This window comes from Electrona antarctica (genome assembly GCF_951216825.1).
Source record: "Electrona antarctica genome assembly, chromosome: 9".
Lineage (NCBI taxonomy): Eukaryota > Metazoa > Chordata > Actinopteri > Myctophiformes > Myctophidae > Electrona > Electrona antarctica.
The window spans coordinates 2,789,602-2,817,191 of record NC_136790.1 but is presented as its reverse complement, the minus strand read 5'-3'; the positions used below and the strand labels follow the sequence as shown (position 1 = coordinate 2,817,191).

At 40.1% G+C, this 27,590-nt stretch overlaps 4 pseudogenes across 4 annotated transcripts; all 4 read right to left on the bottom strand.

Annotated features, from left to right (window-relative positions):
* Positions 1-4,049: 4,049 nt before the first annotated feature.
* LOC306929430 (transcription factor HES-5-like) lies at positions 4,050-4,829 on the bottom strand (annotated as a pseudogene). Its single transcript has 2 exons — positions 4,706-4,829; positions 4,050-4,579 (listed from the first exon to the last, which is right to left on the bottom strand). The product of its transcript is annotated as a transcription factor HES-5-like (transcript).
* A 4,306-nt stretch (positions 4,830-9,135) lies between these two features.
* LOC306929079 (transcription factor HES-5-like) lies at positions 9,136-9,805 on the bottom strand (annotated as a pseudogene). The gene is made up of 2 exons: positions 9,682-9,805; positions 9,136-9,555 (listed from the first exon to the last, which is right to left on the bottom strand). The product of its transcript is annotated as a transcription factor HES-5-like (transcript).
* A 5,264-nt stretch (positions 9,806-15,069) lies between these two features.
* On the bottom strand, positions 15,070-15,623 carry LOC306929276 (transcription factor HES-5-like; annotated as a pseudogene). Its single transcript has 2 exons — positions 15,603-15,623; positions 15,070-15,489 (listed from the first exon to the last, which is right to left on the bottom strand). The product of its transcript is annotated as a transcription factor HES-5-like (transcript).
* Positions 15,624-26,710: 11,087 nt separating this feature from the next.
* LOC306928976 (transcription factor HES-5-like) lies at positions 26,711-27,378 on the bottom strand (annotated as a pseudogene). Its single transcript has 2 exons — positions 27,257-27,378; positions 26,711-27,130 (listed from the first exon to the last, which is right to left on the bottom strand). The product of its transcript is annotated as a transcription factor HES-5-like (transcript).
* Positions 27,379-27,590: the final 212 nt, after the last annotated feature.

The following is a 27,590-nucleotide window of genomic DNA, read 5'->3' as shown; positions in this document are numbered from 1 at the left end:
ACTTTTAATACTGACAAAAGTAAATTCAAACGATCCCTGATGTGAAATAAAAGACGCGATTGCTGTGTTAAAAATGGTAAATAAATGGTAAATAGTGCATTTATATAGCACTTTTATCCAAGGCAAAAATGTCTGTTTCACATTAAAACGTATATTGTTAGATGTCACAGATGAAACAGGTGTCTGTTGGCTGGAAGTCATGTGAGTAGAGAGTTGGTCAGAGCTTCCCACACTGAGTCTCTTGTGTGCTGTGGTCAATGCACTATAAAAGGACTTTGAATGGACCTTTAGTGACTGACGGCTTTTTAGCTCTGTGTTGTCGAGACAGAACAGAAACTGGCGTACGACGTCACAAGCCATCTGGAGGGAAAGGATCTCAAAGGGGATTGCAAGAAACATGGCTTACGTCATACATGCATATAAGTTGCTGCTAGTGTAATAATTGTGGTGTAACATTACACTTATACAGTAGTGTGCATGAAAAACCTACTCCACTTGAATTCCTTGATAAATGTTTCCATATTAATCATGAGGACGGGGGTTTGACAGCTCGTTCCTGAAGTGTGCCAATTCCCCTCTGAGAATAGTCAGCTGCTGGTGGGGTTGTAGGATGCTAAAGACATTGAACTGGGACTCTGCTCTCCAGAGCTTTCTCACACTCTGTTCATTGACAGAGCTCTCGCTGAACAATAGAAGTGTGCCTAGTTAAATGTTAATATATCCCAACGACAGCACTTCCCAATGAACCCCCTCAAAAATATCATTTTCCAGTTGTTTAAGACATACAAGACATACAAATAATCATCAAATTAATTCTGGGTGTATGGAAATTATATTATAATTGGTTGATTCCTTGTAGATCATATTTTGTTAAAATCCAGATCACTATAAATGATAAGGCTGGTTCAGGATGGATCAATAGGTGTCCAGACACCCCCACCCTCTGACTCCCCCAGGGTAGAGGTCTGGATCTATTGTCCCACAGGGGCTCTGTGAGTGAGGTTTCTCTGGTTTCCCACACTATGTCTATTGACTGATTTAAATGGAGAGACAATAGAAGTGTGTCTTATTATACATCACAATGTGACGTCATTGTTTAGGAGAGATGGCGCCAAAACCTTTGGGGTCCAAGTTGGTTTTATAAAAGAACAACTGGAATCTTGAGTCATTCCAAAAATAATGACAATGGCAATATTATGTCAAATAATGCTTTCCGTTTTCATTTGAAAAGTTACCTGAGGCAAGAAATTGCGCAGATTGCCATTTCATAGCCTATATAGTTCAATAAAAAGCAAGCTTCATCTGAAATTATGTGAAATACGCTCGCTTTTTTTCTTCCTTTTTTTTTAACAGCGGGAAATGTTCGACTCGGTCACGCAGCTGATTTGATTGACACCCGAACACGTTGACATGTCAATCTTTCCTAAAATAACTGTAGAGTCTACAGTTGTATGCGATCCCAAATTTGTCCATGTTGGCCGACGGACGTGCGCCTGGATGCGCTGCGTGTGCGTGTGAGGGGTCGGGGAGGTGGAATATCACTGCACTCAGAGAGAGGAGGCATGCGATGAGGCAACCAATCAGGAGTAGGGATTCAGTAGACTATAGCTGATGACGATCAGAGCGTCTGATGACAATGTTGTGTACATTTCATGAGCTTTCACTAAGCAGCTGGTAAAAAACATTTATCTTCAAGCTTATGATAAAATGTGTTTGCTGGCCCGGGCCCGGGCGCCTGGTTACCTTGGCTGGTAATCCAGTCTGACAGTGTGCCGTGGGTTCGCCTCCCGATCCCGACGGCCTTTACTGCAGGTCACCCTACCTGGCGGGGCCAGACTCATAGCGAGGATTCACTGACGCTTCCTCCCGCATATGAGCGTCAGTGAATCCTCTATGAGTCTGGCCCCGCCAGGCTAGGTCACCCCCCCATCTCTCTCACCATTTCCTGTCAGTCTACTAAATCTATCCCTCTATATATAAATAATAAAGGCGAAAGCAAAAAAATAAAAAATAAAAAGTGTTTGCTCATTAGGATATATGGGCCAGTAATGGATGGCGTGTCATACATAATAATCGTGAAATTGATTCTGGGTTTATGGAAATATATTACAATTTGTTGTTTCCTTATTGATTATATTTGGTTTAAAAATACAAATACTATAAATTATAGGGCTGGTTCAGAATGGATCAATAGGTGTCCATATACAGCCCCATCAACCGACTCCCCCAGGGTAGAGGTCTGGATCTATTGTCCCACAGGGGCTCTGTGAGTGAGGTTTCTCTGGTTTCCCACACTCTTGTCTATTGACTGATTTCAATGGAGAGACAATAGAAGTGTGTCTTATTATACATCACATTAGTTACACAATGTGACGTCATTGTTTAGGAGAGGAGCGACATATAAGCGGCAAACTTTTGGGATCTAAGTTGGTTGTCATTCCAAAATAATGACATGGCAATATTATGCAAGACAAACCAAGACTTTGTAAAATAGTGCTGCATGGAACGAGTTTAAGCTGTTTTCATTTGAAAAGTTACCTCGATCATAGGTCTGAATCATTTAATAAACTCTGAAGGTAATGAAATCTTCATTGGCCTAATAATGAAAATACCAATAATGTTGATCATTGCTATTGTAATATTGACATGAAGTTACTAGAGACAAAAGACAAAGGACTAAAAAGATGTCAGTTTGTTTGTTTATTGAAAAGACTCAATGAGTCACATCAGGTGGATCAAATTCCTCTCCTGAAGCCAGATAGAAGTGATGACACATCACAACAATAACTTGGATATGTCTCCAAGACATTGTACTCAAAAAGAGTAGAGGATTTACAACAACTCGTCTCTATGAGAGACATAAGACATTGTGTTAAATGAACAGCATTGTGGGTAAACATATACTTTCCATTTCACAGTAGTTGGTTCAGAGTCAGAACCATAATACTTTGCACTTAGTAAAACAAAAAAAAGACAAATGAAAGAAATACGATCTTAAAATAGATCAGGTTTTGCTAATCACAGTTTGATGACAAAAAGTTAAACAACCTGTTCGGTCAATATGACATTCATAGGATTTACATCATTATGGAAATATTAGTGTCACTGGAAAATGGTGACAGTATGATTCTAATCACCCCTGTTAAAACAAAAGGATGAATTAGACATATTGATCTTACAACAGATCAGTCTTAATTAATCACTTAGATTTCTATATCTAGTCCACAATGAAAAAATGTCTAAGAAGGAACATTTGTTTTGTTTTTAGATCAGTTTGATCTGATTCTATAATATCAGGTAAAACAAAAAATATCCCAGCAGTGAAAAAAGTCACAGCACAAGAGCTAGGCTTGGAGCTAAAATTAATATCAGATAATTCTGATGTATCAGGTCATTCATGCAACATGCATGGTGTTCATGCCAAGATATTGTCAGAGTTTAGCATGAAAGAAATATCACAGTTGGATCAGAGTCAGAGAGCCATAATATTTTGCACTATTTTGCACTAAAAAAACAAAGAATAATAATGAAAAAAAAGGTATAAAAGATAATTGTTTTGCTAATCACAGAGTGATGACAAAACGTTAAACAACCAGTTTGGTCGATTGCATTGACATGATTTAAATCACTAAATGCAAAAATGTGTCACTAGAAAATCGTGACATCGATTATTTTAAGAATCCATTAAAAAAAGGACAGATAAAATATTGATCTTACAACAGATCAGTCTTAATTAATCACTTAGATTATAGTATAGTTCACAATGGAAAACCCTCCATAAGAAGGTCGTTATTTTCTTTTAAACAATTTAATCTAACAATCAGGTAAAAGTTTGAAATTATTGTTAGATTGCCTAACCGTAAAACGGTGACAGTTATGACAACAGAAATGTCACAGCTGTGAACAATACATTCAGTATCCTATAAATAGCACTAATATCAGATTATTCTGATGTGTCAATTGGCTCATGCAACATACATGGTGTCCGTGCCAACGTATTGTCATGGGTTAACATGAAAGACACATTGACACATTTTCTTCATTTTCATGGAAAATTAAACAAATTGTTAATTAAAAAGAAAAGCTTCACAGTTGACTGCAATCTTGGACCAATATGGTCAACTCGGTCAGTCAAGTTGGACTTCCAGTCTGTAGTTAACTACCAGGGTCTCCAGAGGGCAATGTTGACTGAACTCTTCTCTTTGGTGATGCTGGACTGAACTGGAGACCTCAGCTGAAGCAAACATGTCTCCTTCATGTTCTTGTCAGAGGATGACTGCAGGTTCTGGAAGTGGTCCAGCAGTCTTCTCTGGGACTGTATCTTCACCTCATCCTTGGACAGGAAGTGCACCACCTCTTGGACACACCTGGAGTATCCCTGATTGACAGGAGCTGAGTTGACCGGTTGATACTGCTGCTGTCGTCTCAGGAAGCAAACTGTCATCTCCAGGATGTCTGCTTTCTCCAGCTTGGAGTCAGCTTGTTGTTTGAGGATCTCTGGACCCAGGAGAGACTTGAGCTGCTCAATGCTGCTGTTGATTCGCTCTCTGCGTACCTTCTCCACCAATGGTTTTCTTATCTGCAGAAAGAAGAAAGAAATAATTAATAACCAAATTCTGAAGAACATTCATTTGAACAAGTAACAAACTAACAACCAATTATGAACAATATTTTTAGTGTCCGTTCAGTTGAGTCTTCAATTTACCTTGTGGTTCAGAGTCAGGAGCTCCTTAGAAGAGGTGATTGGTGAAGTGATTGTAGGAGCCATAGCTGATCTCTGTGCTGTAGAGGTCTCTGTAGAGAGAGAATCTGATCTCTACTGGCTTCATCCCTCCTATTTATAGTCCCCAATCTACATATGAATGTGTGGGTCTGGGTCTGGTTGGACTTTCTCACAGTCTCTTAGCCAATCAGAGAGCCAGGAAGGACAATGAGGAATTAGTGCTGCCACATGCTCAATGCTCTTACTGCGGAGGGACCATGGTTAGATCTCAGGGGAACAGGTGGACGACTGGAGAGAGACTTTGTGTGAATCTGGGAAAGTGGTGACCCTGTAAAGAGAGCAAATCTGCTGCCTGATGTTGAGATCAATGACTGACTGAGCACACGCTCATCATTACATCACACACGTGGGAGACAGTTAACAATCATCCATTGGGTAAAATAATGATCTACACAATTTACTGACCAGTGTAAAGTTAAGACTGTAGCCTATAGTATACACATTCTGCAGCTGGCACATATCTTCCACTAGGCGTATCATTAACAGACTAACAGACTAACTAATGTTACGTGGAGGTATACCTGGAGGGGGTTGAGGTACGGACCTGGGACACTGCTCTCCAGAGCATTCCCACACTTTGGTCATTGACATGTCTCTCACTGAACAATAGGCATGTGCCTACTACTTAAATGCTAATTCCTCCCTGCAAGCAGATTCAGTTGATCATCTCATTGTATACCTACTGTATATGTTTACAAACAGACATAAATCAATTAATGCAAGCAGGTAGTACTGCATACATTTACAAGTTAAGACTGTAAAGTAGCCTATTAATGTCTGGACCTCCAGCTTTCCTCATCCTCAACAATGCGATAACATTCAAATGTATGCTCTGTTAAATGGTAAAAACATGTTTTATTACGGGTTCTTATTTTCAAATTTCTTTTTAATGGCTTCTATCACATGCAGATCAACACCAACAGTATTTTTTCATAGAATGTACTTTGCACAGTTGTCTAGATGTGTTACTTTTAATACTGACAAAAGTAAATTCAAACAAATAAATGGTAAATAGTGCATTTATATAGCGCTTTTATCCAAGGCAAAAATGTCTGTTTCACATTAAAACGTATATTGTTAGATGTCACAGATGAAACAGGTGTCTGTTGGCTGGAAGTCATGTGAGTAGAGAGTTGGTCAGAGCTTCCCACACTGAGTCTCTTGTGTGCTGTGGTCAATGCACTATAAAAGGACTTTGAATGGACCTTTAGTGACTGACGGCTTTTTAGCTCTGTGTTGTTGAGACAGAACAGAAACTGCCGTACGACGTCACAAGCCATCTGGAGGGAAAGGATCTCAAAGGGGATTGCAATAAACATGGCTTACGTCATACATGCATATAAGTTGCTGCTAGTGTAATAATTGTGGTGTAACATTACACTTATACAGTAGTGTGCATGAAAAACCTACTCCACTTGCATTCCTTGATAAATGTTTCCATATTAATCATGAGGACGGGGGTTTGACAGCGTTCCTGAAGTGTGCCAATTCCCCTCTGAGAATAGTCAGCTGCTGGTGGGGTTGTAGGATGCTAAAGACATTGAACTGGGACTCTGCTCTCCAGAGCTTTCTCACACTCTGTTCATTGACAGAGCTCTCGCTGAACAATAGAAGTGTGCCTAGTTAAATGTTAATATATACCAACAACAGCACTTCCCAATGAACCCCCTCCAAAATATCATTTTCCAGTTGTTTAAGAGAAATCAAAAGCTTACTGATGATGATGATGATGATGATGATATGACGATAAACACACAATTAAGAAAAAACATTTATCTTCAACTCATGATATAGGCTAGTTCTCTCTAGTATAGGCCAGTGATGGATGACATACAAATAATCATCAAATTAATTCTGGGTGTATGGAAATTATAATATAATTGGTTGATTCCTTGTAGATCATATTTTGTTAAAATACAGATCACTATAAATGTTAAGGCTGGTTCAGGATGGATCAATAGGTGTCCAGACACCCCCACCCTCTGACTCCCCCAGGGTAGAGGTCTGGATCTATTGTCCCACAGGGGCTCTGTGAGTGAGGTTTCTCTGGTTTCCCACACTACGTCTATTGACTGATTTCAATGGAGAGACAATAGAAGTGTGTCTTATTATACATCACAATGTGACGTCATTGTTTAGGAGAGATGGCGCCAAAACCTTTGGGATCCAAGTTGGTTTTCTAAAAGAACAACTGGAATCTTGAGTCATTCCAAAAATAATGACAATGGCAATATTATGTAAAATAGTGCTTTCTGTTTTCATTTGAAAAGTTACCTCAGGCAAGAAATTGCACAGATTGCCATTTCATAGCATAGGCTATAGTTCAGAATAATTTAACAAACTCTGAATGACTTCCATATAATTAAATCTCCCATTGGCATAATTTATGAAAACTTAAGACAAATAAACCAGCTCAGTGGCCTTGTGGTTAGAGTCTGCCCTGAGACTGGGAGGTCGGGGTTCAATCCCCGGCCGGGTCATACCAAAGACTCTAAAAATGCGACCCAGTGCCTCCCTGCTTGACACTCAGCATCAAGGGTTGGATTGGGGGTAAGTCCCTGCGACATACTAGCGTCATGTCCAGGGGGTGTACTTGTACATCAAGCTGCCTCACACTACAGAAACAGGAGATAGGCTCCTGCCCTATAGGCCTCATGGCTCGGCAAGGCTACTTTTTTTAAGACAAATAATGTGAAAAGACAAACAATTTCCTTACATGAGAGAGGGAGAGGTGGTGGAGTTAGTTGTTTTAGCAGACAGTTTGAGGGTCCACTGGAGCTAAGAGGTTTTGTCTGAAGCGTTTTCTAATACTTTCCATTTGATCAATAGGTTTTTAACCAACACACAGACATAAAGATAGTTCAATAGCACTGTTTTATGCACAATATATATACAATCTAAAACCTCGTAAATTGAGTTCCTCCCCACAGCAATGATATGTAACATTATTACCGCCCCCCCCCCCCCCCTTTTCCCCTCACTGTATATGTTTCTTTTCCCTTTTTACCTCCTTTTGATGAATTCCTGTTCTGTTCTTTGACTATATAGTAGTGTCTATCTGTACGTCTCTAAATGTTTTGATGAATTGAACATGGTGGACCCAAGTGTAATGCTTAATTGGGTCATCCACTCACAGTTAACAGTCTTTGTATTGAGTTTGTACTTGAAATGTACTGTAATTCTGCAAACTGTTAATAAATATTTCAATCAATCAATTCTATGGCACTGGTATATAGACTTGTGTCAATGGGTAGAGAAAATGCAAATGACAAGAAAGATAGTAGTTGAGGCTGGTTTATTCAATAAACCTCTGTGAGTCATATAATCTCACATCAGGTGAAAATTCCTGAAGTGAAGGCAGATAAAAGTGATGACACATCACAACAATAACTTGGACATTTCTCCAAGACACTGTACTCAAATTTAGAGTAGAGGGTTTACAATAACTTGTCTTTATGAAAGACATACATAGTATCACATTATACTAATTGAACAATATTGTGAGTAAATATTACACTTCATGTAAACTAGGAACATGGCATTTAGTAACAAGAGCAAATAAGAAAAATAAGACCTTAAAACAGATCATATTTTTGGGATAAATGAAAGTGAAAAAAAAAGAACATAATTATAAACATCATCTTAATGTCAGTGTCACTACAAAAGGTGACAGCAGTAAATTATAAGCATTCCTTTAAAAAATACGGTTATGCAAAGACCAGTCTTGCATAACCGTATAGGATAATATGTAATGCATAATGGCAAAAATATTGAATTGAATTGAAATTAGGATTCCAGTTCAACTTGAACTGCAACAATCAGGTAATGAATGTCATAATAATGACAGCTTGAATCCAGCATACATACATGCTGATATCTGTCTTTGCGTTAAAGACAGTGATACGTTTTTTTCAATTTCTCAGAAATATATTTGTTTCTAATCATAATAATGGCAGTGTCACTATGAAAAACTATGTTAAGTATTCTATTTAAACAAAAAGGACATATAATGTCCAGAACAATCTCGCATAAGTTAGGATATGAAATGCATAATGATAAAATGTCATTGACATTAAGCACTTCTAGTTCAACTTGAACTGCAACAATCAGGTAATACATGTCATAATAATATGACAGCATGAATCTGTCTTTGCATTAAAGACACAGTGATAATTATATTAATTTTCTCTGAAACAGTATTTTTTTCAAATCAAATTAAACATTAAAGGTATTATAAAGATGTCTGTAAATACAGATAAACAATACATTCAGTATTGAATGATACAGTTCTTTGACAGTCTTAGACCAATATGGTCAACTCGGTGGTAACTGGAGTTACAGTCTGTAGTTTTCTACCACGGCCTCCAGAGGGCGATGTTGACTGGACTCTTCTCTTTGGTGATGCTGGACTGAACTGGAGACCTCAGCTGAGGCAAACAAGTCTCCTTCATGTTCTTGTCAGATGATAACTGCAGGTTCTGGAAGTGGTCCAGCAGTCTTCTCTGGGACTGTATCTTCACCTCATCCTTGGACAGGAAGCGCACCACCTCTTGGACACACCTGGAGTATCCCTGATTGACAGGAGCTGAGTTGACAGGTTGATACTGCTGCTGTCGTCTCAGGAAGCAAACTGTCATCTCCAGGATGTCTGCTTTCTCCAGCTTGGAGTCAGCTTGTTGTTTGAGGATCTCTGGACCCAGGAGAGACTTGAGCTGCTCAATGCTGCTGTTGATTCGCTCTCTGCGTACCTTCTCCACCAATGGTTTTCTTATCTGCAGAAAGAAGAAAGAAATAATTAATAACCAAATTCTGAAGAACATTCATTTGAACAAGTAACAAACTAACAACCAATTATGAACAATATTTTTAGTGTCCGTTCAGTTGAGTCTTCAATTTACCTTGTGGTTCAGAGTCAGGAGCTCCTTAGAAGAGGTGATTGGTGAAGTGATTGTAGGAGCCATGGCTGATCTCTGTGCTGTAGAGGTCTCTGTAGAGAGAGAATCTGATCTCTACTGGCTTCATCCCTCCTATTTATAGTCCCCAATCTACATATGAATGTGTGGGGCTGGGTCTGGTTGGACTTTCTCACAGTCTCTTAGCCAATCAGAGAGCCAGGATGGACAGTGAGGCAATGTAGTGCTGCCACATGCTCAGTTATTTTACTGCTGAGGGACAATGGTTAGATCTCAGGGGAACAGGTGGACGCCTGGAGAGAGACTTTGTGTGAATCTGGGAAAGTGGTGACCCTGTAAAGAGAGCAGATCTGCTGCCTGATGTTGAGATCAGTGACTGACTGAGCACACGCTCATCATTACATCACACATGTTCACAAGGTAACAGAATGATCTACACAATTTACTGTAAAGTATAACACAGTGTGTACACATTCACATGCACAAATAATGCAAAAAGAATACTGGATATATTGATGATTTGTGATCCTGTTAGTGAGTAAGAAACTGGTGACTTCTTTTCATATTTTCTGAAACATGCTTTCTTAAACTTTATAATTTTTTTTTTTTTGGGATATATTTCCAAATGTTATGTTCTATGAAACGTGAACGTGGAGGTATAGGTACATTATGAGACGGGTGCCAGTTCCCCTGGAGGAGGTTGAGGTACGGACCTGGGACACTGCTCTCCAGAGCATTCCCACACTTTGGTCATTGTCATGTCTCTCACTGAACAATAGGCATGTGCCTACTACTAGTAGAGATGATAGAGAGAGATACTACTTAAATGCTAATTCCTCCCTGCAAAGCAGATTCTGTTAATGATCTCGTTGTATACCTAAGATGTTGTTTGCAAACAGACAATCAATGCAAGCTGGTAAGTGCATACATTTACAAGTAAACAGATTAATGTAGTTGTGTTCAACGTAGATTCAGGAGTAGATACCACCCACTGCTCAACCTAATCACTCCCATCCCCTATCTCCTCGTCAAGTTCACCTGCGTCCCCACGGCCGCACAGCCAAGCAGCGTCCGAGCAGAGGCGACCGACCGCTCCCGGAGTCCCGGGCAGAGCAGGTCGGTCGTCACGCTCCCGAGACTACACCCCCACCCTGATTCTCGCCCTCCCCGGGCTCCTCATCATTACACCCACATCTCACTTGTGCAAATAAATACTCCTAATCTTGAACAGTGGTGTGGTTTCTTACTAGTGAATAAAGTCTTAATGGTCGTTGGACGGACAGCTTTCTTCAACAATGCAAGAACATGATCATATATTAATATAAATATAGCCAACTCTCATAGTTGTGTTGTGACCCCCTGTAAAATAAACAGATCAATGAACAGAACACCAGCTATATCTATCACACATGTCATACACATGTATACAAATAAGCTACTATACAGAAGAATTTAATCTTGTGCAATATAAATCATTGAAAAAATAATTACTGAATATAATATATTCAGTAATTATTTTCAATTCAACAATATTATTGTTCAATTGTGATCCTTGTCGGTGAAGAAGAAACGGATAACTTCAAGTCATATTTTCAAATGTATGCTCTGTTATATGGGTAAAAAAAATGTAATTTTGTGTTTTACGAACTTTTTTTATATGTCATATATCACAGAGACAAACACAAGTAATTTTTCATTGAATGTATACTTTGCACAGTTTTACCTTTTAATACAAGATCATCTTTGAAAGATGTATTGTGGTGTTCAGATGAAACAGGTGTTTTCTCCTGTTGGTCAGAGTTTCATACACTAAAGTTGGGCGGCTGTGGCTCAGGAGGTAGAGCAGGTCGTCCAATGATCCCTGGGTCGGTGGTTCGAATCCCGGCTCCTCCTGTCCACATATCGATGTGTCCTTGGGCAATGAACCCTACATTGCCTCCAATGAGTTGGTCGGTGTGAGCTTGCCACCATTGGTGTGTGGATGTGAGAAGTGAGGACGCTGGCGTTGACTGTTCGCCGCTTCACCTCCCAATGTATGAATGAATGAACAATTTACAATTTAGGCATTTAGCAGACGCTCTTAATCCAGAGCGACTTACATTAAGCAATAACAAAAGCATGGCATACATCACATATATAAAAAGTAGTTATCATGAATCATGCGTAAACTAAGAACGTAACAGTGGAGTATCTATGTTAACTATACATACTATACTATATAATATATTATACATGTGTACTATAAAGTGCTATGACTACATAAAGTGCAATTCTAGAGCTGTCTACGTAACAAGCTATAAGTCTGTTTAAAATACTATCTAAGTCTACATAATGTGCTATCTAAGGGGCTAGGGCATGTGCTACGGGCCATGGTGGAGTCTGAAGAGGTGGGTTTTCAGACTACGGCGGAAGATTGGGAGTGAGGCTGCAGTTCTGACTGTGATGGGAAGTGCATTCCATAGTTTTGGAGCCAGAAGGGAGAAGAGTTTGGGACGTGTGGAGCGTTGTCCCGGCGTGAACCATTGTAAAGCGCTTTGAGCACTTGGAAAGGCGCTATAAAAATGCAATTCATTATTATTATTAAGTCTCTGGTGTGCTGTCTGCTTTGGTCGGTGGACTACAGGACTTTGAATAGACGTAACTGGCGGCTTTTTAGCTCTGTGTTGTTGAGACCGAACAGAACCTGACGTCATAAGCCATCTGGAGGGAAAGGATCTCAATGGATGACTATGAGGATTGCAAGACGCATGGCTAAAGTCATACATTAACAAATAATAACTTGTTAGTGTAATATTCAGTGTAACATGCATTTGTATTGTGCGTCCACTTGGATATTTCAATATTAAACATGAGGGTGGAGCTAGGTTTGAGACTGCTTCCTGAAGTGTGCCAATTCCCCTCTGAGAATGGTCAGCTGCTGGTGGGGTTGTAGGATGCTAAAGACATTAAACTGTGAATCTGCTCTCCAGAGCTTTCCCACACTCTGTTCATTCACAGAGCTCTCACTGAACAATATACGTGTGCCTAGTTAAACGTTAATATATCCTATAGTAGTTCCAAATGAATTCTCTCCTAAACCGTTATCTTCAAGCTTATGATATAAAATGTGTTTGCTCTTTAGGATATACTGTAGGACAGTAATGGATGACGCATACATACATATAATAATCATCAAATTGATTCTGGGTTTATGGAAATATATTATAATTTGTTGATTCCTTGTTGATTATATTTGGTTAAAAATATATAAATACTATAAATTATAGGGCTGGTTCAGAATGGATCAATAGGTGTCCATATACAGCCCCATCAACCTCTGACTCCCCCAGGGTAGAGGTCTGGATCTATTGTCCCACAGGGGCTCTGTGAGTGAGCTTTCTCTGGTTTCCCACACTATGTCTATTGACTGATTTCAATGGAGAGACAATAGAAGTGTGTCTTATTTTACATCACATTAGTTACACAATGTGACGTCATTGTTTAGGAGAGGAGCGACATATAAGCGACAAACTTTTGGGATCTAAGTTAGTTGTCATTCCAAAATAATGACATTATGCAATATTATGCAAGACAAACCATGACTTTGTAAATTAGTGCTGCATGGAACGAGTTTAAGCTGTTTTCATTTGAAAAGTTACCTCAGGAAAGCAATTGCACAGATTGCCATTTCATATCCTATAGGTCTGAATAATTTAATAAACTCTGAAGGAGCTCAGTGTAATTAAATCTTCATTGGCCTAATTTATGAAAAGACCAATAATGTTGATCATTGCTATTGTAACATCGACATGAAGTTACTAGAGACAAAAGACAAAGACTAAAAAGATGTCAGTTTGTTTGTTTATTGAAAAGACTCAATGAGTCACATCAGGTGGATCAAATTCCTCTCCTGAAGCCAGATAGAAGTGATGACACATCACAACAATAACTTGGATATGTCTCCAAGACATTGTACTCAAAAAGAGTAGAGGATTTACAACAACTCGTCTCTATGAGAGACATAAGACATTGTGTTAAATGAACAGCATTGTGGGTAAACATATACTTTCCATTTCACAGTAGTTGGTTCAGAGTCAGAACCATAATACTTTGCACTTAGTAAAACAAAACAAAGAAAAACCAAAAAAGACAAATGAAAGAAATAAGATCTTAAAATTGATTAGGTTTTGCTAATCACAGTATGATGACAAAAAGTTAAACAACCTGTTCGGTCAATATGACATTCATAGGATTTACATCATTATGGAAATATTAGTGTCACTGGAAAATGGTGACAGTATGATTTTAATCACCCCTGTTAAAACAAAGGGATAAAATAGACATATTGAACAGATCAGTCTAATCATAAGATTCCATTATTGTTGAGCATTATAACACTTTGCACTTAGTAATAAAGGTAAACTGAAGACATAAGATCTTAATATAGATCAAGATGAACTAATCACAGAGTGATTTAAACTGATCAATAACATCCGTAAGGAAAGATTCATCATAAAGAACATTAGTGTCACTGTAAAATAGTGACAGTATGGTGCGTATAAGTATCCCATTGATATCACAACAGATCATATATATCATCAATCAATCATATGAGAGACATGAAGACATTGTCTTCAGATAAGTCAGATAAGCATAATAATTTGCAAATAAACAAAATAAGATCTTGAAACAGATCAGGTTTAGCTAATCACAGAGTGATGACAAAACGTTTAACAATCATATTGATCAATAACATCCATATGGAAAGATTAATCATATGGAATCACTAGAAAATAGTGACAGTATAGGGTGCTTATAGTTTAAAATATTGATCCTACAACAGATCATTCTTAATTAATCATTCAGATTAAAGCATCTAGTCCACAATGGAACATTTTCAAGGAGACATCGTCATGTTTTTAGATCAATTTGATCTTAAAAAAATATAATACTAATACAGAAAAATATTAGTGTCACTTCACTATTATGGTGATAGTATAGTAGTAAATATAGATTAGACATATTGATCTACAGATCAGTCTTAATTAATCCACAATGGAAAAATGTCCATAAGGACAGTAAAGTTTATATATTCCAGCATTGAAATAAGTCACAACGACAAGCTAGGCTTGGAGCTAACATTAATATCAGATAATTCTGATGTATCAGGTTATTCATGCAACATGCATGGTGTTCTGTTCATGCCAAAGTATTGTCAGAGTTTAGCACGAAAGAACATTGGCCATGAACTACATGTTCATGAAAATCTTTTCAAATAAATAAAAAATAAAACAATTATTCAAATATTACATTTTTCAGTTCTGTTATATTAAACTCGATCGGACCAATATGGTCAACTCAACTGGTCAGGTTGGAGTTCCAGTCTGTAGTTAACTACCAGGGCCTCCAGAGGGCAATGTTGACTCAACTCTTCTCTTTGGTGATGCTGGACTGAACTGGAGACCTCAGCTGAGGTAAACATGTCTCTTTCATGTTCTTGTCAGAGGATGACTGCAGGTTCTGGAAGTGGTCCAGCAGTCTTCTCTGGGACTGTATCTTCCCCTCATCCTTGGACAGGAAGTGCACCACCTCTTGGACACACCTGGAGTATCCCTGATTGACAGGAGCTGAGTTGACAGGTTTATACTGCTGCTGTCGTCTCAGGAAGCAAACTGTCATCTCCAGGATGTCTGCTTTCTCCAGCTTGGAGTCAGCTTGTTGTTTGAGGATCTCTGGACCCAGGAGAGACTTGAGCTGCTCAATGCTGCTGTTGATTCGCTCTCTGCGCAACTTCTCCACCAATGGTTTTCTTATCTGCAGAAAGAAGAAGGGCATCATTAATTAACACATTCTGAAGAACAACATATGAATTGAAAGTACAGCCATAACCATATTTACACGTCTGTTCAGTTGAGTCTTCAATTTACCTTGTGGTTCAGAGTCAGGTGTCACCTTAGAAGAAGTGATTGGTGAATTGTAGGAGCCATGGCTGACTCTCTGTGCTGTAGTGTGTAGAGGTCTCTATAGAGAGGATCTGATCTCTACTGGCTTGAAGGCTTCATCTCTCCTATTTATAGTCCCCCATCTCCATATGAATGTGTGGGTCTGGGTCTGGTTGGACTTTCTCACAGTCTTAGCCAATCAGAGAGCCAGGAAGGACAATGAGGAGTGCTGCCACATGCTCAATGCTCTTACTGCGGAGGGACAATGGTTAGATCTCAGGGGAACAGGTGGACGACTGGAGAGAGACTTTGTGTGAATCTGGGAAAGTGGTGACCCTGTAAAGAGAATAGATCTGCTGCTTCGTGTTGAGATCAGTGACTTTGAGCACACGCTCATCATTACATCACACACGTGGGGGTCCGGGACAGATAACGTTCTAAAAACGATTTACTGATGATGTTTTCTTTGCTTAGTTTTTGAGGTGCGCTAGCCCCTCCTATGAAGCTTTCCGGGTTTGTGTAAACACAAACATTGAAGACAAAAGTGCACTTATCCTACAATTCTACTATAGAGGGTATGCGCATGCATAAAGTGAAGTGAAGTGGCAAATCGAGTGGCAAAGTGACTTTAACATTGTTTAACGTTGTTTAATGAAATCAGATATGACTTTTCTGTTTTGATGTATGGGCTGCCAAGGCCAGAAAGTATTGTTTTGCCACTCAGTAGGCGTTCCTGCATAACTTGATGTCACGCGCCTACCCTCTATACATAATATGATACAGTCAAAACATACCATCACACGTGTGATACTGACTTGGATGTCAAAAGAGTTTGAATATGTGAAATATACTGTAAATCTTGGTAAATTGCTGAATATTTTCTCAATTTGTCAGGAATGAGCCATATTTTCAAATTCATGCTTCTTAAATTAGATTCTCGGTACATAACAGCTTCTATCACAGAGACCAGCAAATCTTAGCCATTAAAGTCAAAGTTCAAAACCGTTAAATGACACCATGTATGGTGTTCAGTGGAAGCAGGTGGTTCTTCTGCCTGCTGGCTGGAAGTCATGTGAGTAGAGAGTTGGTCAGAGTTTCCCACACTGAGTGGTGTGTGCTGTGGTCATTCATTGCTCTATAAAATGACTTTGAATGGACCTTTTAGACCTTTTAGTGTTGCTAAGGTGACCTGATGACCTCACAAACCATCTGGAGGGAAAGGGTCTCATTGGGCAACGGGGTGGCTCTGAGAATAGCCTATAGGAGGCTATATTAACATTATATATAGATATCATAGATATGACAATGCATAGTTGTACTGCGATCGCTTTTTGCCTACAGTATGTGCTTTCTAAATGTTTTTTTTTGTGGCTTTATTTTATATTTTTTATGGAGGGACAGACAGTAGGCTGACAGGAGGGGAGAGGCTGGGGAGAGAGATGGGGGGAAGACATGCAGTAAAGGCCGTCGGGATCGGGAGTCGAACCCGTGGCACACTGCCAGACTGGATCACCAGCCAAGGTGCCTGGACCGCTGAGCCACGGCCCAGGCCACAGTATGTGCTTTCTTTGTGTCTTGCAGTTCCTTGGATGCAGGGCTGAGGTTCCATTGAGTTAACTGAGGGCAATAATTAACCAGTGTTCCTTTCCCGCCCGCCTGCCCAGACGTCAGTGTCATTGTGTCAGTCCTTTCAACCCTCATCAAGCTTGCTTCTGTTACGTGTAGGCCGGCCTTACACGTTGCCTTCTTTTGTTTTACACTGACATGTACACATTAGCCCCTGCATTCATGTACTCTCACACACCACTGATCACCACATTGTAATTGAATTTGTGATTTACGATTATTTCAGTTTTCAGTTTGTTATTGCAGCAAGTAAGTTTGGCTCACATACACTCCCTCCTTTCTTGTGAGTCGGATATAGTAATTTTGTGTTAAATACATTGTAAAAATTTATCAATTATATGTTGTAACATAATAAGTCACACCTGTGTGAAGTGAGGGGCATTCTTATCATTGTGCATCATCATGATGTAAAATAGACACTATGCCTATTTGCTCAGACACTGTGACCTAAAATTCTCCATTCATTGTCAATGGGAATTTAATGTTTGTGTAGGATGAAAATCTACACTATTAGCTGAATATAGGAGGGGCTATAGTGCCCCTCAAAAAATATACTTCCCTTGAATTCCTTGATAAATGTTTCATTAATGAGGATGGGGGTTGAGACAGTTCCTTCCTGAAGTGTGCCAATTCCCCTCTGAGAATAGTCAGCTGCTGGTGGGGTTGAGGATGCTAAAGACATTGAACTGGGACTCTGCTCCGAGAGGTTTTCCCACACTCTGTTCATTGACAGAGCTCTCACTGAACGATAGACATATGCCTACTTAAATGCTAATTTAAGCAGTTCCCAATAAAATCCATATAAAAAAAAACTCTGCCAGTTGTTTAGGAACAAACAAAAGCATATACTACTGTTGGTAAACAGAATGAAACAAAAACATATTTATCTTCATGCTTATTATATATTATTGGACTTTAAGATATGCCAGTAATGGATGACCCAGATTAAGTAATCACCAAATTCTATTAGTATTTTTGGATGGCCAAAAGTAATTCAAATGTTTTTTTAACAGATTGTTCATTTGTGGCATTGTGGGTTTATGGAAATAGATTCTAATGTGTTGGCTCCTTATGGATTTTATGTTGTTTATATAGATCCTACTATAAATGATAGGGCTGATTCAATATGGATCAATCACTAGAGACCCCCATCAGTCACCCTGTGACTCCCCCAGGGTAGAGGTCTGGATCTATTGTCCCACAGGGGCTCTGTGAGTGAGCTTTCTCTGGTTTCCCACACTTAAGGAGAGACAGCGAGCTCCACTTGCGACCGCGACGGGTCGCTTCGACGGCTGTCTGAGTCGTCGCAACGAGTGCCCTTCGTCGCGGGTGCCTGACTCGTCCCGACGGGTCGCCACAGGTGCCCATCGTCTCGACGGGCGCCTGTTTTTGTCGGCGTTTCTGAGTCGTCGCGACGATTGCCCATCGTCTCGACGGGGGCCTGTTTTGTCGCGACGATTGCCCATCGTCTCGACGGGGGCCTGTTTTTGTCGGCGTTTCACCCGTGCGTCGGAGAACGGGCGCTCGTGCTCGCATCTGCCTCTCTCCCTCCTTCCCTCCATCCATCCTATGTGTGTGCTTCCCCCCCCCCCCCCCACCCGACCGCCTCCCCCTGTGGGGTAGGGGGTCGGGTGGGGGTCCCTGCGGACCTTTGGGGGGGGGGGGGGGGGGGTCCGGGTCCCCTTGGGAATCCCTTTACGCATGCCTTCATTTGTCCCCGTGAATTGCTTCCATTATTTTAATCCAATAACCATATGTTGCATCACATTTTATCGATTGATATAACTTCAATAACCTCCGGAAATAAGGATTTTTTTTGATTCGATTTGAACGTTTAATGGCCTATTGAAAAGACAAGTGTTCCTTTTTTTTTTCCTTTTACGCACGAGAGAGAGAGAGAGAGAGAGAGAGAGAGAGAGGGGGGGGGGGGGGGGGGGGGAGAGAGAGAGCCCTCTATTAATTTCATAATTCCACAGGACCACAAACAAGTTTTTGCACCATTGTATAAAGTATACCACTATAGGCCTACCATACAAACTGTACAAACTGACACTCAATCCATCAAAGGACAGGAAATTAAAAGAAAATGATCTGACCATGTCACGCGCCGGAGCGACGACCACCACCTGCAGTCTCTTTTTTTACATCCATATACCATGATATTTGTGCGTGATTCTTTATATTGTCTATAGCCTACCATTAAACTATATAAATCATTTTCCCAAGCTTACAAAACGGTGAACGCTGCTCTGCACCGCTACAGCAATGGCAAGCTGACTTACCGTATAAAATGCAGCTTGGCCATTTATTTATTTAAGTTCGGGACCAAGGCAGCAAGCTAGCCTATACTTGGCAATTATATTATAAAGCCTTTTCTTTTCTATTGAACAATTGCTCACTCACACCTTTGCAGAGGTAAAACATATATCCGATATTTTTTATCAGAGCTGCATTGATTCATGCGGGGAATAGATTAATATCATCTCACTGTCATCTGTCTGAATGCCATGTGGAGAATGGATTTGTTCTGATCATGGACACGTAGGCATAGGCCTATAGCTATTTAAATTTTCAACCATATACGGCGGGTAGCCTCCTCTTTGTCAGATCTAAGTGCAGGTTCATTTCATGATGTCGTCATATTAAAATGATTCACGGGACATTTGGCACCAAACTTGATTGATCTCATGATGAGATCAATGTAGTAGCCTACAGCCTAGCTATAAGTTCCCCATATTATAATTAATTAAGGTGCACTGGCTTAAAACTATGACTGGCCGAATTGCACGCGCTGATGCAATAATGTGGACTTCTATATTTGTATAGGGCTAATTAGCCCTCGTGACTGCTGTCTGTCTGTCAGACCGGCATGTCTGTGAACCATAGAAATAATCTGTTCTGTCCGGGCCAGGCTCGCCGTTATATTCATTTTCCAATGTGAATTTCACCCAGATTGGACTGTCCACACACACACACCGACAGTGTGACTCAAAGGAGCTCCGTAACAAAACAATTTCAATAGGCCTACTGCAGGCATTACTACACTAAACAACGTTGGATTCGTACAGTGCAGAATGCAGATAAGTGTATGTTCTTATAATAATTGTGAGTTTGTTTTTTAACATGCAGCGCGAGTCCGCGAGAGCCGATCTACAAGCTCACAACGCGTTGCACTGCGAGTAGAAAGCTGTCAAGTGAGCAGCGCAATCGCGCATGCTAGAAATATCCTAATAAATAAATAAAAAGGTGTCGGGCTTGCAGGGGCAGTTTCTGTATGGGACTCTAGGCTAACCTGCCTCTAGAATGCTTGCATTTAGGCATACAAGTGATACTTGGCTTTTATATAAGCTATCATTTTTTTTATGTGCTGACCAATGTTGACACATGCCTACATATTTTATCTGAGGTTTGGGGACTTTTAATTGAGTCAGCATGAAGACTAAAGCCTTCTGAATAAATCTACGCAAGCAGTACACGACCCTCTGAGCTGGCGCAGCTTATAGCGGAGTTTCCGACCAAACAACGTCACCGTCAAGTTCACGTTCAACTTCATGAATTCCCACGTAATGTGGGAATCCACGTAAATGCCTGTCCGCTCACGTTACGTAACGTTATGAGCGTAAACGCCGTTGTGAATGAGGACCTATAGGCCTACATAGAAAGCAGTAAATTGAATGAAAGAATGAATGAATGAATGAATGCATTAATGAATGGATGAGTAATTTATTTCGGTGCTGAATAGTTCAATGGAAAACTTAAACATGTCTGTCTGTCAGCGTGCGCTGACAGACAGACAGACAGACAGACAGACAGACAGACAGAATACGTCGCAATGCGCGGCTTTCGCAAAGAAGCAGATATGAGCTCGTAGATCGGCTGAATGTAAATGCATTGTGATTTCTGTGTTATCTATTGCGTTGGGGGGGTCTCCCGGGGACCCCCCAGAAGGACGAGCGTGAACACATTCCGTCTGCGTGCGTGCGCTCTCTCTTTCTCTCTCTCCCCCCCCCCCCTCTCTCTCTCTCTCTCTCTCTCTCTCGTGCGTAAAAGGAAAAAAAAAAGGAACACTTGTCTTTTCAATAGGCCATTAAACAAATAATTAATAATAATTAATAATTAAATATTAAATTAAATTAAATAACCATCTGCATACCATTAAATAAATTACTCATCCATTCATTAATGCATTCATTCATTCATTCATTCTTTCATTCAATTTACTGCTTTCTATGTAGGCCTATAGGTCCTCATTCACAACGGCGTTTACGCTCATAACGTTACGTAACGTGAGCGGACAGGCATTTACGTGGATTCCCACATTACGTGGGAATTCATGAAGTTGAACGTGAACTTGACGGTGACGTTGTTTGGTCGGAAACTCCGCTATAAGCTGCGCCAGCTCAGAGGGTCGTGTACTGCTTGCGTAGATTTATTCAGAAGGCTTTAGTCTTCATGCTGACTCAATTAAAAGTCCCCAAACCTCAGATAAAATATGTAGGCATGTGTCAACATTGGTCAGCACATAAAAAAAATGATAGCTTATATAAAAGCCAAGTATCACTTGTATGCCTAAATGCAAGCATTCTAGAGGCAGGTTAGCCTAGAGTCCCATACAGAAACTGCCCCTGCAAGCCCGACACCTTTTTATTTATTTATTAGGATATTTCTAGCATGCGCGATTGCGCTGCTCACTTGACAGCTTTCTACTCGCAGTGCAACGCGTTGTGAGCTTGTAGATCGGCTCTCGCGGACTCGCGCTGCATGTTAAAAAACAAACTCACAATTATTATAAGAACATACACTTATCTGCATTCTGCACTGTACGAATCCAACGTTGTTTAGTGTAGTAATGCCTGCAGTAGGCCTATTGAAATTGTTTTGTTACGGAGCTCCTTTGAGTCACACTGTCGGTGTGTGTGTGTGGACAGTCCAATCTGGGTGAAATTCACATTGGAAAATGAATATAACGGCGAGCCTGGCCCGGACAGAACAGATTATTTCTATGGTTCACAGACATGCCGGTCTGACAGACAGACAGCAGTCACGAGGGCTAATTAGCCCTATACAAATATAGAAGTCCACATTATTGCATCAGCGCGTGCAATTCGGCCAGTCATAGTTTTAAGCCAGTGCACCTTAGCCAGTGCACCTTAATTAATTATAATATGGGGAACTTATAGCTAGGCTGTAGGCTACTACATTGATCTCATCATGAGATCAATCAAGTTTGGTGCCAAATGTCCCGTGAATCATTTTAATATGACGACATCATGAAATGAACCTGCACTTAGATCTGACAAAGAGGAGGCTACCCGCCGTATATGGTTGAAAATTTAAATAGCTATAGGCCTATGCCTACGTGTCCATGATCAGAACAAATCCATTCTCCACATGGCATTCAGACAGATGACAGTGAGATGATATTAATCTATTCCCCGCATGAATCAATGCAGCTCTGATAAAAAATATCGGATATATGTTTTACCTCTGCAAAGGTGTGAGTGAGCAATTGTTCAATAGAAAAGAAAAGGCTTTATAATATAATTGCCAAGTATAGGCTAGCTTGCTGCCTTGGTCCCGAACTTAAATAAATAAATGGCCAAGCTGCATTTTATACGGTAAGTCAGCTTGCCATTGCTGTAGCGGTGCAGAGCAGCGTTCACCGTTTTGTAAGCTTGGGAAAATGATTTATATAGTTTAATGGTAGGCTATAGACAATATAAAGAATCACGCACAAATATAATGGTATATGGATGTAAAAAAAGAGACTGCAGGTGGTGGTCGTCGCTCCGGCGCGTGACATGGTCAGATCATTTTCTTTTAATTATGGATTGAGTGTCAGTTTGTACAGTTTGTATGGTAGGCCTATAGTGGTATACTTTATACAATGGTGCAAAAACTTGTTTGTGGTCCTGTGGAATTATGAAATTAATAGAGGGCTCTCTCTCTCCCCCCCCCCCCCCCCCCCTCTCTCTCTCTCTCTCTCTCTCTCTCTCGTGCGTAAAAGGAGAAAAAAAAAGGAACACTTGTCTTTTCAATAGGCCATTAAACGTTCAAATCGAATCAAAAAAAATCCTTATTTCCGGAGGTTATTGAAGTTATATCAATCGATAAAATGTGATGCAACATATGGTTATTGGATTAAAATAATGGAAGCAATTCACGGGGACAAATGAAGGCATGCGTAAAGGGATTCCCAAGGGGACCCGGACCCCCCCCCCCCCCCCCCCCCCCCCCAAAGGTCCGCAGGGACCCCCACCCGACCCCCTACCCCACAGGGGGAGGCGGTCGGGTGGGGGGGGGGGGGGAAGCACACACATAGGATGGATGGAGGGAAGGAGGGAGAGAGGCAGATGCGAGCACGAGCGCCCGTTCTCCGACGCACGGGTGAAACGCCGACAAAAACAGGCCCCCGTCGAGACGATGGGCAATCGTCGCGACAAAACAGGCCCCCGTCGAGACGATGGGCAATCGTCGCGACGACTCAGAAACGCCGACAAAAACAGGCGCCCGTCGAGACGATGGGCACCTGTGGCGACCCGTCGGGACGAGTCAGGCACCCGCGACGAAGGGCACTCGTTGCGACGACTCAGACAGCCGTCGAAGCGACCCGTCGCGGTCGCAAGTGGAGCTCGCCCCTCCTGCACTTAAGTCTATTGACTGATTTCAATGGAGAGACAATAGAAGTGTGTCTTAATCTTATTTATACATCACGTTAGTTACACAATGTGACGTCATTGTTTAGGTTTAGGAGAGAAACAGTAGCGGCAACATTTCAGGATCAGAGTAGGTGTTTACACAACTTGAATCTTGAGGATTTAAGGGAAAGCATGTCTTTGTAAAAAAAACTACACAAATTACGCAACTGTTTTAATTGAATCTGCATATTGCCATGTCATAGCTAAGTCAGTATAATTTACCAACCTCTGTATGAACAATGATCTTCATCTTCACTGGCGTAACTGATTTTACAAATTAAACTGACAAATGTAAAGGAAATAATGAAAAGTAGATTTTTGTTATTTAACATGGAGATCATTTGGAGGCCTTTATCACAGAATGAACAAGAACAAAAGGAGAAGAACAACAAAGATTGCAGTGGATGTTTGTTTGTTTATTGAAAAAGACTCAATGAGTCACATCAAGTATAAAATAAATTCCACAAGGGAAGGAACATGGAAAATGAAATGATTACTATATTTACCCAGGGTATCTGGGCTAAGCTCAAGAACTTGTTTCCAGCCAGGCCCTGCTCATAGAACATTTCATCGTAGTGAATGCCTTGTTCAAGGGCACTTCAGCGGTGGTAATTTTAACGTGTCGGACCGCTGATTCGAACTGGCGACCTTCCGGTATCAAGACCGCTCCGCAATCCGTTCGGCCACCGCTGCCACTTAGATGACACATCACAACAATAACTTGTATATTTCTCCAACACACTGTACTCAAATGGAGTCGACTATAGGATGTAGATGTGTATGAAAACAATGTATTGAAATGAACAGCATTGTGGGTAAACATTACTCCCCATTTCACAGTAGTTGGTTCAGTGAAAAAAGGCAAACATAAGAGATAAGATCTGAAAATAGATCATGTTTTGCTAATCACAGAGTGATTGAACAACCAATTTGGTCAATAATGTTCACAGAGAAATAATAATCACATCATTATAAAAATATTAGCGTCACTAGAAAATTGTGACTTGAGTACATGATTTTAATTATCTCTTTTAAACAAAAGGATAGATTAAACGTATTGATTTTACAACAGATCAGTCTTAATTAATCACTTAGATTATAGTATATCTATATGTATTAGAAGGTCTGTACTTTTGTTTAGATCAATTTGATCTACAATCAAGTAAAACAGAAATGTCACAACAGTGAAAAATCACAGCTTAGCGAAAGCTATAGGTTTACAGGTAACGGTAAACCTATAGCAAATCAGATTATTCTGATTCTCAGTTGATTCATCATGCAACATGCATGGTGTTCGTGCCAACATGTTGTCAGGTAACATGACACATGTGCACATTTTCTTTTCATGGAAAATTCAATTTAGCAGATCAACGATTTACATATAAATTAAAACAAATTAAAACAAAACAAATTAACGGTTGATTAAAATAACTTCTGCAAATACAGAAAATAAAGAAAACAATTCTCTCATTCTTGAATTGTAAAGCTCTGTTATAGTGATCTACTGATCTTGGACCAACAATATGGTCAACTCAGTCAGGAGTTTGGAGTTCCAGTCTGTAGTTTAATACCAGGGCCTCCAGAGGGCGGTGTTGACTAAACTCTTTGGTGATGCTATGATGATACATAACTGCTCTCCAGAGAAGAAATACAATGAACAAAAAATATGTAGTAGTTGATATTTGTTTATTAAAAAGACTCAACAAGTCATATCAGGTACATTCCTCAACTGAATGCAGATAGAAGTGATGACACATCACAAATAACTTGGATATTTCTCCAATACACTGTACTCAAATTGAGTAGAGGGTTTTCAATGAGTAAGTCTCTATGAGAGATGTAGGACATTCTGTGAAATAAATAGTAATTTGGGTAAACATTACCCTCTCCATTCCACAGTAGTTGGTTCAGAGCACAATAACACTTCGCACTTAGTATAAAGGCAAATTTAAGAAATAGGATCTTAAAATAGATCACGTTTAGCTAATCACAGAGTGATGACAAACGATCATATTGATCAATAAAATCCATAAAGAAAGATTCATCATATAAAAATATAACATTGGTGTCACTGGAAAATAGTGACAGTAGGTGCTTAAGTATCCCATAAATGGTAGTTTAACATATTGATCTTACAACAGATCATTCTTAATTAATCATTCAGATTAAAGCATGATATCTAGTCCACAATGGAACCTTTTCAATGAGAAAGAGTCATGTTTTTAGATCAATTTGATCTTTCTAGTTTTTTCAAATATAGAAAAATATTAGTGTCACTAGAAAATGGTGACGATATGGTTTTAATCACCTCCTTTAAAACAAAAGGATAAATTAGACATATTGATCTTAAAACAGATCAGTCTTAGTTAATCACTTAGATTATATTATTATAGTCCAAAATGGAAAATAAGAAGGACAGTAACGTTTTTAGATCAATTTGATCAATACGTTAAAACATAAATGTCCTGGTAGTGAAAAAGGTCCCAACAAGAGCTATAGACTTGTTGGAGCAAACATTAAAATCAGATTATTCTGATGTATCCGGTCATTCATGCAACATACATTTTGTTCATGCCAAAGTATTGTCAGAGTTTGGCATTAAAGAAACATTGTCCAGTTTTCAGCAGACCGTTCCATTCTAAATATGAAACTAAAAAGTAGTTCCTAATGACAATTCTTCCAAAATGTCATTTTTCAGTTCTGTTATAGTAATATTGGACCAATATGGTCAACTCAGTTGATCAGGTTGGAGTTCCAGTCTGTAGTTAACTACCAGGGCCTCCAGAGGGCGATGTTGACTGAACTCTTCTCTTTGGTGATGCTGGACTGAACTGGAGACCTCAGCTGAGGCAAACAAGTCTCCATCATGTTCTTGTCAGAGGATGACTGCAGGTTCTGGAAGTGGTCCAGCAGTCTTCTCTGGGACTGTATCTTCACCTCATCCTTGGACAGGAAGTGCACCACCTCTTGGACACACCTGGAGTATCCCTGATTGACAGGAGCTGAGTTGACAGGTTGATACGGCTGCTGTCGTCTCAGGAAGCAAACTGTCATCTCCAGGATGTCTGCTTTCTCCAGCTTGGAGTCAGCTTGTTGTTTGAGGATCTCTGGACCCAGGAGAGACTTGAGCTGCTCAATGCTGCTGTTGATTCGCTCTCTGCGTACCTTCTCCACCAATGGTTTTCTTATCTGCAGAAAGAAGAAAGAAATAATTAATAACCAAATTCTGAAGAACATTCATTTGAACAAGTAACAAACTAACAACCAATTATGAACAATATTTTTAGTGTCCGTTCAGTTGAGTCTTCAATTTACCTTGTGGTTCAGAGTCAGGAGCTCCTTCGAAGAGGTGATTGGTGAAGTGATTGTAGGAGCCATGGCTGATCTCTGTGCTGTAGAGGTCTCTGTAGAGAGAATCTGATCTCTACTGGCTTCATCCCTCCTATTTATAGTCCCCAATCTACATATGAATGTGTGGGTCTGGGTCTGGTTGGACTTTCTCACAGTCTTAGCCAATCAGAGAGCCAGGAAGGACAATGATGAATTAGTGCTGCCACATGCTCAATGCTCTTACTGCTGAGGGACAATGGTTAGATCTCAGGGGAACAGGTGGACGACTGGAGAGAGACTTTGTGTGAATCTGGGAAAG